The following is a 15,432-nucleotide window of genomic DNA, read 5'->3' on the forward strand; positions in this document are numbered from 1 at the left end:
CTCAACTATTACAGGGTCAGACAAAGCTTCACCTACTCTAACTCTCTGAGATCTATTTTCTAGAAATATAGCAACCCATTCAGTCACTCTTTTGTCTAGTCCAATTGCACTCATTTTTGCCGGTAGTCTCCCATGATCCACCCTATCAAATGCTTTAGACATGTCAATCGCGATACAGTCCATTTGACCTCCAGAATCCAAGATATCTGCTATATCTTGCTGGAATCCTACAAGTTGAGCTTCAGTGGAATAACCTTTCCTAAAACCGAATTGCCTTCTATCAAACCAGTTATTAATTTCACAAACATGTCTAATATAATCAGAAAGAATGCCTTCCCAAAGCTTACATACAATGCATGTCAAACTTACTGGCCTGTAATTTTCAGCTTTATGTCTATCACCCTTTCCTTTATACACAGGGGCTACTATAGCAACTCTCCATTCATCTGGTATAGCTCTTTCGGCCAAACAATAATCAAATAAGTACTTCAGATATGGTACTATATCCCAACCCATTGTCTTTAGTATATCCCCAGAAATCTGATCAATTCCAGCCGCTTTTCTAGTTTTCAACTTTTGTATCTTATTGTAAATGTCATTGTTATCATACGCAAATTTTATTACTTCTTTGGCCTTAGTCTCTTCCTCTATCTCGACATTATCCTTGTAACCAACAATCTTTACATACTGCTGACTGAATACTTCTGCCTTTTGAAGATCCTCACATACACACTCCCCTTGTTCATTAATTATTCCTGGAATGTCCTTCTTGGAACCTGTTTCTGCCTTAGCTGCCTTCTTTGCTAGATTCAATTTTCTAGTAAGTTCCTCCAATTTCTCCTTACTTCCACAGCCATTTCTAACTCTATTTCTTTCCAGTCTGCACCTCCTTCTTAGTCTCTTTATTTCTCTATTATAATAAGGTGGGTCTTTACCATTCCTTACCACCCTTAAAGGTACAAACCTGTTTTCGCATTCCTCAACAATTTCTTTAAACCCATCCCAGAGTCTGTTTACATTTTTATTTACCGTTTTCCACCGATCGTAGTTACTTTTTAGAAACTGCCTCATACCTGCTTTATCAGCCATATGGTACTGCCTAACAGTCCTACTTTTAAGACCTTCCTTTCTATCACATTTATTTTTAACTACCACAAAAACAGCTTCATGATCACTAATACCATCTATTACTTCAGTTTCCCTATAGAGCTCATCTGGTTTTATCAGCACCACATCCAAAATATTTTTTCCTCTGGTTGGTTCCATCACTTTCTGAATCAGCTGTCCTTCCCATATTAACTTATTTGACATTTGTTGGTCATGCTTCCTGTCGTTCGCATTTCCTTCCCAATTGACATCTGGCAAATTCAGATCTCCCACTACAATCACATTTCTTTCCATGTCGTTTCCCACATAGCTGACTATCCTATCAAATAATTCCGAATCCACATCAGTGCTACCCTTTCCCGATCTGTACACTCCAAATATATCAAGTTGCCTATTATCTTTAGAAATGAGCCTTACATCTAGAATTTCATGTGTCTCATCTTTAACTTTTTCGTAGCTTACAAATTCTTCTTTCACCAGAATGAAAACTCCCCCTCCCACCTTTCCTATCCTATCTCTACGATACACACTCCAGTGCCGTGAGAAAATTATATTATAATCATTGCCAATTAGCCCAACTGTAGACATTTAAGATACAGAGACAATGTAATTTATGTCAATTTTATTATTTTTCAGATCAAACGTGAGAAAAATACCACATAGATCAACTTAGGAATACTGCGATGTATCTGATACGAGTACGGTACAGAAGTCAGTATCAACGCAGCCTTTCTACTTCTACCATTCCACTTTGGGCAGTGACAACCAACCATTTTCTTCAGACCTACGCACTGCAATGTTGGGAGTTAATATGCCCCTGCATAAACCGGAGCATCTTCAAATGTCAACAAGCTGCCAGGAGCAATCACCAAGTTGGAGAAGAGTGGCATGCCCTTGATGGAGTCATTTAGGATTGTGGAAGAAGTCAGGGGAAGTTTTGACTGAACCTCTGAGAAGGCAGCCGCTGTCAGCAAAATAAAACCAGATGAAGTGACTTCATTGAAGTTTTGTCCAATCACTTCATGTGATGTTGACAGATCTTTCTCTCAGTACAAAAACATTATGCATGAGAGAATAAGATTGTTACCGGAAAACATTGCTTGGAAATTTCTTTTATAGTAATCGAGTGTGTTATTAAATTACAAGTAATTTTTTTCAAGCCTATTTTACACGTTAGTGCCTATTTAAATGCCTATTTTGGCTAATTTAAGGGCCTATATACCTGCCTATTTTAACTGTTTTTAGTGCCTATAATTCTCGTCTCTACTCATATGGGTTTTATTTATTTATTCACGAAGCACAAGATACAGCTACACTGAGCAAATTTCACTTGCACTGTCAACAGACTATTTTTTTTTTTTTTTTTTTGCTAGTTGCTTTACGTCGCACCGACACAGATAGGTCTTATGGCGATGATGGGACAGGGAAGGGCTAGGAGTGGGAAGGAAGCGGCCGTGACCTTACTTAAGGTACAGCCCCAGCATTTGCCTGGTGTGAAAATGGGAAACCACGGAAAACCATCTTCAGGGCTGCCGACAGTGGGGTTCGAACCTACTATCTCCCGAATACTGGATACTGGTCGCACTTAAGCGACTGCAGCTATCGAGCTCGGTCAACAGACTATTTAACAAACATAAACTTTCATAATAAAATATAACAAACATAACAAAATATAACAAGATCAGGTTATGCAGAATCCCTGTGGAGGGGTGGCATTGAACTCTCTGCACCAGTTCAGCCTCAATATGCGGGCAGGGATTATTAGAGACTGCCTCATGGGACCAGTCATCCTTCCTCAATGCCTCACAGTCGAGGCATATTTATACTTCATGTGGGTGACCATGCACGCCTCTATTGGAAGAGTTGAGTTAGGCGGTTGTGGCTGTTCCACGATGGATTACTTCCCCATTAGTGCGCAAAGGCATCTCAACTTTGTCTTCCTCAGGCAATGGATCAGATAGGGAGGTCCAGCTCTACGGCTCACCCAGTCATTGACCTCAATTCGTTAGATTTCTACCTGTGGGGGAACCTGAAAAGTGTTATGTATGCGGAGCCAATCCCGGACGGTCGACATAGGAACAACGTATTCAGGCTGCCTGTGATGCGATTCGGATGCAGGCTGCCAGTCTCTAACTGCGGCATGAATGCATTCCTTGAGGCCTACGGGCAGTGGTCACTTCGAACACCTCATCTAACAGTGGCCTCATGTCAGCATGTAGTGTACTGTACTGATGAATGAAAAAAGTAAATTGTCTCTAGCATAGAACCCATGCATTTCCATATGTCCATATGCAACACACTGTGCGGAAAAGGACCCAAAGTTAGTAATGGAAATTTTACAGCAGAGCTGAACAGAAGTGTTTGTGGTGTCAAAGTTTGCATTTCTATGTTCTGACTTCTTGTACTACCTATGGGTCTTCTTTACAAATTAAGTTACGCTGTAGTTATAGTCTTTATCACTTGATTTCATGAACACTTTGTACAATGGGTAAGAAAATGAGTGAGTGAAAGCTGTATTGTGCTTTTCTGAAAATACAGTTTTCTTGATAACAACAGTCAATAATTAATATCTTTTGAAATATTGCACCTATAAGCATGAACTCTTTATAAAAATGCTCAGTATCTTGCACAATTTTAATCACAAAAATGTAAAATCCTACTTTAGGCCTCTTTCTGCACAACGGGGTAACGTATCATCTTTTTTGTTATCTTAGGGATCATCTCCTGCAGTTTGTTCCCACTGCTCAAAATTACCCCGTATAGCTGGTGTGAAGCTGGCCAGTGTGAAAGAAGACCATCCGAGTTTGCTCTTCACCTCAGCCAAGAGCTACTGCACAGCGCACCTCTTCACATATTTTCTCCACTTTCGTTACATAAACAGCATTAAATATTAATCTGGGCATATATAGTTTTCACTTTTGGATTGTCGACTAGCTTAGCTCCCAACATACACAATTTGAATGGGATTAGTGTAACACCTCTAAGATTTCCCTTGTTTGTCCTGCAAGTCTTCTGAACAAACTATCATGCCAAGCCTCTAACTCAAAGTGTATGTATTCTTAAATCTTGTGTCAGTGGATCACATTTTGCTATCTGAAATCTGCTATCTTTGAAATGCAATGAAACAGCAATGATGAAATGTACTTCAAAAAGCACCCTCTTCCTACTGTGAGCCACTGTAATGATGTTTCCCATTGTCTTGCACCAAACAAATGAAAGCAGTAATTTTGTAATGGTTTCAGAAATCACTCTTAAATGGCAGCTGCAGTCAATTTCAGGATGCACGGAGGTAAAGTAACCAGAGTACGTTTAGAAATCACCAGTAACTAAAAATCACCCATGTTGGAGCTTACTATTATGCTGCAAAAAGGCACAGATTTATTTGTTACATGTCATTCTTCCCCTCGCATAATTTTCCCTCCCTTCAATTTTCCCAGAGATTACATAAGTTTCCAGTCATCAATGCATTTTCTATTTTTATTTTTGCAAAATGTGCGGCTATGAACACATTAAGCTATGGCTAGATGAAAGTTTTTGAACGTAACATTCGTTTGTTGAATAATGCAAGAAATTTGACGCATGCATCAGTATGCAATATGATGTGGCTAGATGATAAGGAAGTTATCATGCAATACAGAAGTACAATGCTGTCCTCAAGGTCACAACACAGATGAATGGATCTTCCAGTACAGAGTGCAACTTTTAGCAGCTACACGTAATTAACGCAGTGCACAAGCAATCAGATTGATCACCAATTATTTGATGTATCCACCATTCTGTTTTTTCTGTTCATGACGTCGTCCAATAATGGATAACGAAACAATCACTTTTGACATTATGCTTAAATCTATAGACTTCTCAAAATAATTTCTTTAAAAAATGCATAATTCCAGGGGCAGTGCATCATGAAGGGCTAAATGGGCTTAGCCCCACCAGATTTTTGGACATTTCTAAACTCTTTATGTCATGTTTTTATATTTTAGATAACTAATTTAATGAGATCAAATTAATATCCGAGTACCAATGTTCTGACGTAATTAATGATACGAGAAAATGAAAGTATGATTGTATTACATGTTTTCTACGTTTATCCTGATACTGGGGCTAATTTGCTCTCAGTCCTCACAGTGAGTATTGGTAACGGTTTTGAAGGTCAGTAAACCTTTGAGGCAGTGAAGGTTTCAATGCATTTTAAAATGTCAAGCTAGGGGCTAGCTTTGACATACCCGCAATAAAGCTGTAGCGGTGGGTGTTATGGCAATGTTACTGTAAACTCACTTGTATTCTTCTAACCTCATGTAACATGTTCTGGTGATCATTCACAAAGTGAAGCTTTTGACACGTTTCGAATTTTAGTTTACAGTTTGGTTTTAGCAGTTGCGGAGTGGAGAGCATAAGTTTTGGATAGTTTCTGTTCAACATTGATGAGAAGGTGCTAGCATTAGGGCGTAGGAAAACAGGAACATACCCAGAGGGGAAGCGAGGTGGACCGAGGTTAGGGAGTTTTCCATCTGTCATTTATTCAAAGGTAACAAAATATTTACAATATCATAACTGAAGCACCCTTTCAATAGTAAACCAATAAACTTCTATGGGCCTCGTACATACAACAGAGAACAGAAGATCTATTACCCACAGGTAATATAACAGAAATACAAGTAGTACTAGAATGTAACATTAAAGAAATACATATTACGAAAAAGAAACGGCCTTCAACTGGCCATAGGCCCCTGGGCTACAAACCCGGCACATCCAAACAGCACACATAGAAGCACAACTCTAACCCAATTACACACCCATTCGCGGCCACAAGCATTAACCTTTCACTCAATATAAACATGCATCATTCACTCACGACTGATGCTCCGATGTTCGCAGCCCAGCAGCCTCGGGTTCGAAAGGAACCCCCTAGTAGCTGCTCAGATCGAGTGACAAAAAAGTAATGAGACACAAACGCTGGACACAACCAGCCACCAAGACTATGCTTGAGAAGGAAAGGGGAAGGAACAGGAGGGGAAAAACCAATCTAGAAACAGCAAATCACATATCAATAAATCAAATCATAGCGCAGGCGGACTTCAAGTGTCTGTAAGAGTCTTTTGAGTCAGAGAGCATAATTAGAAGTTTCTCACAATACAATTTTTTTTTAATGAATGAAAAATATCTGCGAGAGTGATTAGTATGTAACGTTAAAATAGTGAATAGTCTGCACTGCAGAAGAATCAACGAGCGCACTTCCTTTATAAATTTCTTTTATTATTAGCATGCAGTAGAATCAAGCATGCCTAATTGTACTGATACTGCCAATAAAATTTAATGACAAGGTTAAATACGAGTGTATATACAAAAGCAGAAGAAAAAAAACTACTTAAATACTATTAATAATAGTAACATATAACAGTGTAATAATATTAATCATCATCATAATAATACCCACATTAACCCCACCTACCATTTGAGCCACGAGCCTCTACTGCATGACCCTATACCAAGGCATAACAACAAAGGCAACCGAGTTAAAAATATGTGTAGCACGCAGAGTTCCGAAATCTGCATCATTCTGCTAATTCTGGTGCCAAAAGTACATGTCAATACGGACCTAACATGAGAATTATAACATGCCAAAAGTTAAGTTTATAAATGTTTGGTAAGACTGATTCTCGAATATGGATATGCGTGCTGGGATCCATACTGAGTAGGTTTAATAAATTCCCTAGGAAAAGTTCAAAGAAGCGCGATGGGTTTCTTAAATGGGAATAGGAAGAATACCACTAATTAGAAAAGTGTTGAATCTAGAAGAACTAGAGCTCACCTGTGTGGTCTTTATAAGAGCTATACGGGAAGGGTTGCCTGGAGTAGTATTACGAATAGGTTGGAACCTCCCTCGTACTTATCCGAGAAATGATCACAAGCATAAAATTACAGCCAGAAACCAGCATAAGGATGTGGGCAAGTTTTCCTTCGTAAACAGGACCGTAAGGGATTGGAATAAATTACCTGCAGCAGTTTTTGATAGATTCTCTTCTGGTATCAAGCCACTGAAGATCATTAGTGCTAGTGTAAAGTAAAAGTTTTAAATGACGGACACCGACTGTGATTTTCTGCTTGATTTAAAATGTTAAACTAGTAGTATTTCTCGTAATATTTTCTTTCCATGGAATTGCTTGTACTCATGTTTTTGCAGTTGTTGGGTAATTACCTTTATTTTTTACATAAATTTATTATCACTTGTAATGTTAAGCTAGTAGTAAGCTCAACCTATAGTACTGTAAGCTGTAGTGTTAAGCAGTGGAAATGCTTAAGTTGTGTATGAATTTGTATATGATAATGCTGCATTTAGAGTGTTCAACTAGTAGTATTTCTTGTAATATTTCATTCCATGGAATTGCTTGTTGTACTTTTGTTGCTATAGTTGTTCGCTAATTATGTTTTTAACTTTATTATCACACTACTGTAAGTGACCATTGCCACTGGGATATTTCCCAATTGCGATGCATTTGCTAATAATAATAATAATAATAATAATAATAATAATAAAAAATTAAATCGTAGATAACTTATTTTACATACGGTTTAGCCAGGGTGAAAGGAACTAAACTTAATGTTCATTTCCATAAAAAATTGTTGCATTTAACAATGCCTGTCTAGCCGTAGCGCTATTGTTTCAACGACTGGTCATTAGCTTGTATGTGGCGACTGAGAAGCACACACAGCAACACCGCAGTAACGAGACCACTAGGCAATCTATGCGTAGTGTTGGTCTATGCACACACTGTTAGTATGCTTATAGTAACCATGTGAGAGATGCACATTTGGTCTACGACATATTCCAGTTTCAGTGTTAATTATTTTTACATAATGTAAGCGAACAGTGGTTAGCAATGGGTAAGAAAATGGAGTTACGAGAAATTGTTTAAATTAAAGAAATCACTTTCACAGAAAATGACAAATTGTGTAGCAGCATGTGAGTTTTGTAGAGCGCCATTACATGTATGATATTGGTGTAAACAAAAAAGAATTGCTGTGTGCCAACAGTGAGCCTTATAATTTAGTAGACTAAAATAAAACCAGTACACAGAAATTGAAAAAGAAATGTTAAAATACGCAACTAGATTAAGAAATGATTGCTATTCAGTTTTGCATGAAAAGCTGCCAACAGTTACAGATGCTGGAAACTCCAAAGAAACGTTGCTGCTTTACTACCACAAGTATCCCTTTGTAGGTTGTGGAAGTAAGTGATTCTTTGAGAAAAAACAACAGCAATTGCATTTCTCTCAAAGGAAAGATGGTAATACAGCAAAAATACTATTCTGACAATGTTAGTTTCCCTGATGTTTACATCCCTTTCCTTCAGTTGCCTATAAATGTAAAAAGAAGTTTAACTGCATACAGTAGAATCTGGTTAGTATGTTACTGAAGGGAGTAAAAACTTTCAACATCGTAAGTGGGAAAATTTATAATATATTGTGTCTTAAGTTGGTCTTCTTCTTCTTCTTTAGCATTTGCCCTGCCTGGTGGCAGGGTCCGCTGTGTGGATTCGTTGTCTCCATTTAATTCGGTCTCGGGCCATGTCTGGATGTAGTCTTACAGCTTTCAGGTCGCTGTGCACTGTATTGATCTATCGCTGTCTTGATAATCCCTTGGACATCTTTCCAGCGACTTCCAATGTATATGCTGACTTTGCCACTGTATTGTCTTCTGCACGCAACACATGCCCAAACCAGCACAAACGGTTTTCCTGCATTTTCTTCTGGATCAGTACGTCAAAACGTTTCCTAATATAGTCCACCTAAACATCTTTGTCTCCATGATGCTTAGTCGACGTTCTACCTTCTTTGTAGCAGGCCAACACTCAGTGCCGTAGAGAGTGACAGGACGATAACAGTCCGGTAATCTTAGATTTCAGATGGTCCTTCATCCGACGGTCGCAGGTGACGCCCGCTATCATTTGCCACTTCAGCCAGGCTGCATGTAACATTGTGTTGAACCTCGTCAGTAAGTCTGCCATCGTCACGAGATTGTGGAGCCAAGATATTTAAATTTCTCTACTCATGGTAGATCTTCACCATCAACGTGGATAGTTCCAACTTCGAGGATCTAATGTCATGTATTCTGTCTTCTTTTTGTTGAGGTGCAGGCCGTATTGCACTAGTCGGTTGTTCCACTCTTCTGTTTGGCACTAGAGATCAAACTTATTCTCAGCAGCCAACATGGCATCATCAGCATAGAGAAGTGTCCATGGTATTGGCTTGTGCAGGTCTGATGTAACAGCGCCCGTCACAAGAAGGAACAGCAGTGGTGATAAGGCAGAGCCTTGATGGACTTCTACGGTGATGCGGAAATCATCGGACGCTCCTGCGGCAAATTGAACATAACTCCTTGGTTCTACATAGAGCACCTGTACCCACTTAACAAGGTGCTCTGGAATGCTATGTTCTTGTAGCGCTAACCAGATTAGGTCATGTGGCACCCGATCAAAGGCCTTCTCAAGATCCAGAAAAGCGAGATGAAGAGGATTATTTTTTTCACAGCGTTTCTCAACTAACACCCGTGCAGCGTGGATTGCATCTGTTGTGCCACAATTTTTCACAAATCTAGCTTGGTTCGTTGTAAGTTTGGCTATCTCGCGAATCCTTTTGTCGAGAATATGTTCGAAGACCTTCATCGTGCGGCTCAGAAGTCTGATTGGGCAATATGATAAAAACAATTTTCACAGATTTAGCTACACTATGGACTGAAATACATATCCAGAGTGGATTGCTTCTCTCTCTTTTTTCGTCCCATCTTGTATATGACTGAATTCATCTGTTAATACAGCCGTATTATCACCATTAACAAAACTTGACATAAATCGTTGAACAGTATCCATTGCTTCAATTGACATCTGACAGCACAGGCATCAGTGTTTGTTCCATTGTATCCTCTCAATCACCACTTTCCTCTCACAGCTTCTTGGATGTATGCTTGTCAAGGATTTTGTCAATCATCATAGACTGAAACCACAAAACTGTAGTCTGTGAGGGATATGTTGTCTCCCTCCCTCACGGCAATCATCTACCTACACTACGTTTTCACTTGTGGGCATGGCATCATTGGCAACAAGACAGCTAAAGCCGCCTTTATTGAAAGAACTCCTTACGATTGTTTCAGGAACTGAATTAACCTGCGAGGCCTCACCACACTGTTTTTTGACTGAACATTCATTTATATTTATAATTGGATGGTGTTATGCATCAACTGACCAAGCGCCAAAATCGATTTTTTTAGATTATTGCACCATCTGGTAGCGAAAGGTGTAAACTTTACATAGGTTATGGTTCGGACTTTTATTCTCAATATGATTTCGCAGGAAATGCATTTTGACCAAACGCCAACCTCACAATCATTAAATTGAAGTTTTGCATCAAGTGACCAACCACCATTTCTGAGTCTGAATTACGCATCAAATGACCACACGACACGCGTGCAGTCACTTGGTCGTATGATGCTAAATGTGGATTCCCGGAAATTCGTTCACGTTGATGTATTTTATTTTTGATAAACACAAACATTCACTGTTCATGTTCAGATTCTTCTCTTGGCGAAAGTAAAAGATCTTGAGGAAGTCTACTTTTAATCCGTCGTGGAAGTGTGGATTGTTTTCCAAGGGCGAAGAACACAGCACCAGGCACATTTTGGTGTTTCTTGAAGAACGTCTTGGCGTGCATTGAAATCACGTGTTCCAAAGTGTCTAACTGAAGTTCACGATGTAACTGTTTGTTTCGGACGTACCAAGGAGCGTTGGTGATGATACGGAGAACTTTGTTTTGGAATGATTGCAGGCGTCTGATAGTGGTTCGAGCCGCCCCTCCCCAGACTGGACAGGCGTAGGTGAATAAAGGACGGAGCAGTGATTTGTAGAGAAGTAATCCACATTCAAATTTGAGGGAAGATTTCCTGTTTAGGAGAGGATATAGTCTTCTTAGTCGTGCATAACTTAGATTTAATTTCTGATTTATATGGTATTTCCATGATAAGCGACGGTCAAGGAATACTCCCAGGTACTTCACGGCCTTGTCGTTAGGCGTCCATTGGATGGCTGTTCCATTTAGGAAGATTGGCGGTGGGAGAGGTGGACGTCGAAGAGTAAAGATCATGGTTTCACATTTTGGTACATTCAGTGAAATTCTACAGTCATCTAACCACGTTGATATAGTTTGCAGAGTGGCACACTTGTAAATAAGGAATTCAAAATGTGTATGCACGTTTCCTAGCTTTCCCTAAAATGTTTTTTTGTAAACGATGAAAATAATACAACAGAGGAAGCTGTTCCAATTGATAAGAAACATGCAACTGAAGGTGTAGATCCCACAACATTCTCTCCAGCAAAAGTTAACCAACAACACTTGACTGCAGTAAACGAATTTCAGGTGTGTTAAATGCGTTACTAAATGTACTTAAATTTTCATTGATCTATTTAAGTTCGTCGCCGGCTTCAGAATGAAAATGGATCAGCTCTACATGGTCTACTCACTCCGTTATGGCCCAATGGAAAACCAGTTTCAGAAGCGAAGCTGAACGACCTGCGCTCCCCCATGAAGCGAATTCCCAACGATGCTAAGCCTTTCTATAAGGACCTGTTTAGTGAACCTGGAATAGACGATGATATAGATGGGTCTGATTGTGGAAATATGGATTTTGAACTCGAAAATTCTTAAAATCCTGCATTATGTTACACCAGTGTAATTTCTATACTATATTCTAAAATTCATATTTTTCTATGTCATGTTGTATTCTGTTATGTATAACTTAATCCTGAACTTAAATAAGGAATAACATTAGTTCACAAGTATCATATTTCACACTGCACTGAATTTTTGAAAGTCCATTCGATCACTAAATGACAGTTTTATTTGTTGGTCAAGTGATGCTAAACAAAAAACTAAGGTAACCGCAATAAAGCAGCAAGTGACCAAGCGCCATTATCTCAGATTACGACAATATACTTCAAATATCCCTAAATTTTATATAGTCCTCTCCGTGTAAGGACGTACCCTAAGGGTGCAACCTTACCCTTTCTCCCCTGTAATATTAAGGTATCGATTTATAGTTACTTTTCTTGCTGTTGGGTATTTTGCAGGTCTTTTTCAGTGTCGGTAACCATACAGTTTAGGGACCCTACTTGCCGATACGACGTCTTACATTAACCGTTAATCTGGCACGTTGGCAACGTTCAATCACTGTTCTAGCATGAATTGCGTGTTGCCACCGCATCGCCGTTAAAGTCACTAGTGATACATTTGCGAGAATATTTAAAGCATATTTTCTTTTTCTGTGGGATTGTAAATCTATTTGGCTAATACCAACTAAGTAGAATTGTGGCATGTTCGGATAATGCATTTATTAACATTGTTTGCGTGAAATGATTAAAGTGCTCAAGTACGTCAGTCTCATGTCTAGATCTACCGGTACACGAAATAACTCTTGCGGGACGAAATTTTGGCAGTAGAACTTATAACATTATTATTTTCAAATCCGCAGTGAACTTGAAACCTGACCTAATTTCCATTCACGGAGCTTGGCACATTAGTATTCCTATATGTTTCCTGATAAGCTTGAAGATATAACCAGCCTACAGGCTGAAAATATGCCCAATAATTTCTCACCTTACTGGTTACCGGTGTTGAAGAGCGAAGGAAATGTTCGCGCAAAAGAAAGGGAAGTCATTGGATGTCTGGAACTTTCTAAAATCACACTGCAAAGACTTATTAAATAAATTGCATCGTTTAACACGCCCCTCTTGTCAAGAATATGGTTATAGTACGCCTAGTGTATATCAAAATAAAGACGGATAATTTGAGTGAGAAAGTGTGTTTATTTCCTTAATTCCTCATTGAGCGTGGAAATCGACGAGATATTCATAATTATCTTGATTTATTTGATCTTATCTTTTATCATTTACTAGGGTAGGGAAACATTGATTATCGGTGTTTCCTACATTGAGGTTAGTTTGTTATGGTTATGTCTGGTGATTTTAATATGTAACCAGGCAGGTTGGCAGCAGTGATCAGCCATTACAAAAAAGAGAAAAGAAGAGCATCGGGTGGCGATATTTACTTTCTGGGGTATTTCCTTACGTGGAAATTACTATACATTAAGAAGAAAATTTATGTTTCTCTCTTCATTTTGGTATAGAATACCTCACATTTAACAGAAAATGTGAATTAATACAAAGGATTTTGCGTTTGTGTCAATATCTCAAAATCTACTTTTGGCGCTTGGTCAAGTGATGCATAACACCAACCAATTTTCACTGATCTTACATTGTTGTCCATTGTTGAGAAATTTTATCTGAGACTGCAGAAGATCTCGAGAAGCTGCTGAACGGTATGGACGAAGTCTTGGATAAGGAGTACAAGATGAAAATAAACAAGTCCAAAACAAAAGTAATGGAGTGCAGTCTAACGAAGGCAGGTGATGCAGGAAATATTAAATTAGGAAATGAAGTCTTAAAGGAAGTAGATGAATATTGTTACTTGGGTAGTAAAATAACTAACGATGGCAGAAGTAAGGAGGACATAAAATACAGATTAGCACAAGCAAGGAAGAGCTTTCTTAAGAAAAGAAATTTGTTCACTTCAAACATTGATATAGGAATTAGAAAGATGTTTTTGAAGACTTTCGTGTGGAGCGTGGCATTGTATGGAAGTGAAACATGGACGATAACTAGCTCAGAAAGAAAGAGAATAGAAGCTTTTGAAATGGGGTGTTACAGAAGAATGCTGAAGGTGAGATGGATAGATCGAATCACAAATTAATATATACTGAATCGAATTGGCGAGAGATCAATTTGGCTAAATTTGACGAGAAGAAGAGATAGAATGATAGGACACATCTTAAGACACCCAGGACTTATTCATTTGGTCTTTGAAGGAAGTGTAGGTGGTACAAACGGTAGGGGTAGACCAAGGTATGAATATGACAAGCAGATTAGAGCAGATGTAGGATGCAATAGTTACGTAGAAATGAAAAGGTTAGCACATGATAGGGTGGCATGGAGCGCTGCATCAATCCAGTCTATGGACTGATGACTCAAACAACAACACATCCCTTCATTTTGAGTAAATCTCTACCACTGCATGGGATGCCTGTCTCAGGTAGTATTTTAATATTTAGTGGCGATGTCTGTCGTGAAAACCTACCCTTATGAGATATGGATGGATCTTATGTTTCACTACAGCCCCTAAGCTATATGATATGATATTTAAATGGTTATATGGCAACCCTATTTGTTTAATTAAAGCTGATTGATGACATCCTATTATAATATTTCATATTCTATAATATTAAGACGTACATATTCATTGTGTTGATAGGTTTGCTAGGATGCCGTCGTATGAGCAATCTATTGTGCATTATGTTATATGTTTCAACACCCAATTTCAATCACCACGTTTAAGTTTCATTTTAGTCGCCCAACTTTGGGGCAGTTCATGACCATCTATGGGCTGTGCTGTTACATTATGACGCCAAACGGTGGGCAATTAAGGGCGTAATGTTTTGTTACAATATGCAACACACTTTACACCAGGATTGCAGAACACTTCTTCAACGAACATCAGCTTTTCAATTAGTTATCATTCACACTTCCTGTTTCCTCCATAATAAGAACACTTTGTTACTAAGACAATGAATGAACTAGCAAACACAACATGTATCAATTGAAACAATAGCAAGCTCCTCTCTGTAGGCGACAAACGAGGAAGAGCAAGGGATAGAAAGAGAAGTCATTACTTTCACTTCTTAGTCGAGGATAAAGGCCATATGATGTCAAAAACTATGGAAGTATTTTACACACACATATGATGCAAGTTTAAATTTTTTAAATTATGAATTGTATTTTAGTATTTTTTTAAATAAATTGATAAAATATCATATCATGGTCAATTATTAGTACATTCTTTTTATTTATTAACTAAATTCTGAAGTTTATCATCGCTAATGGGAAAAACAATGTCCAGTCAAACAGACTATAAAAGTTTGATCATCTTAAGCAGGAAGGGAAAACGTGTTGGGTATTTAATAGCATTAGGACTGTAACCCATAAGAACCGCCGTGTTCAGTGGGAAAACGTTCTAAGAGAGAATGTACTACCGAGATTCCAATGTATACAAATCTTAATGGATCAACTTTTCATGCGGTATTACAGACAGAGTACAGGAAAAGGCTCGATATAAACAGAATGCTTTTGGCTCAGCTGAAGTGTGTGAAGATACACTAGTTTTAACCTGACAATAAGTAATCAAAATTGAAGTGCAAAGGATATGGGCCTGAAATGGCATGCAA

Source organism: Anabrus simplex, chromosome 5 (assembly GCF_040414725.1).
Source record: "Anabrus simplex isolate iqAnaSimp1 chromosome 5, ASM4041472v1, whole genome shotgun sequence".
Taxonomy (NCBI): domain Eukaryota; kingdom Metazoa; phylum Arthropoda; class Insecta; order Orthoptera; family Tettigoniidae; genus Anabrus; species Anabrus simplex.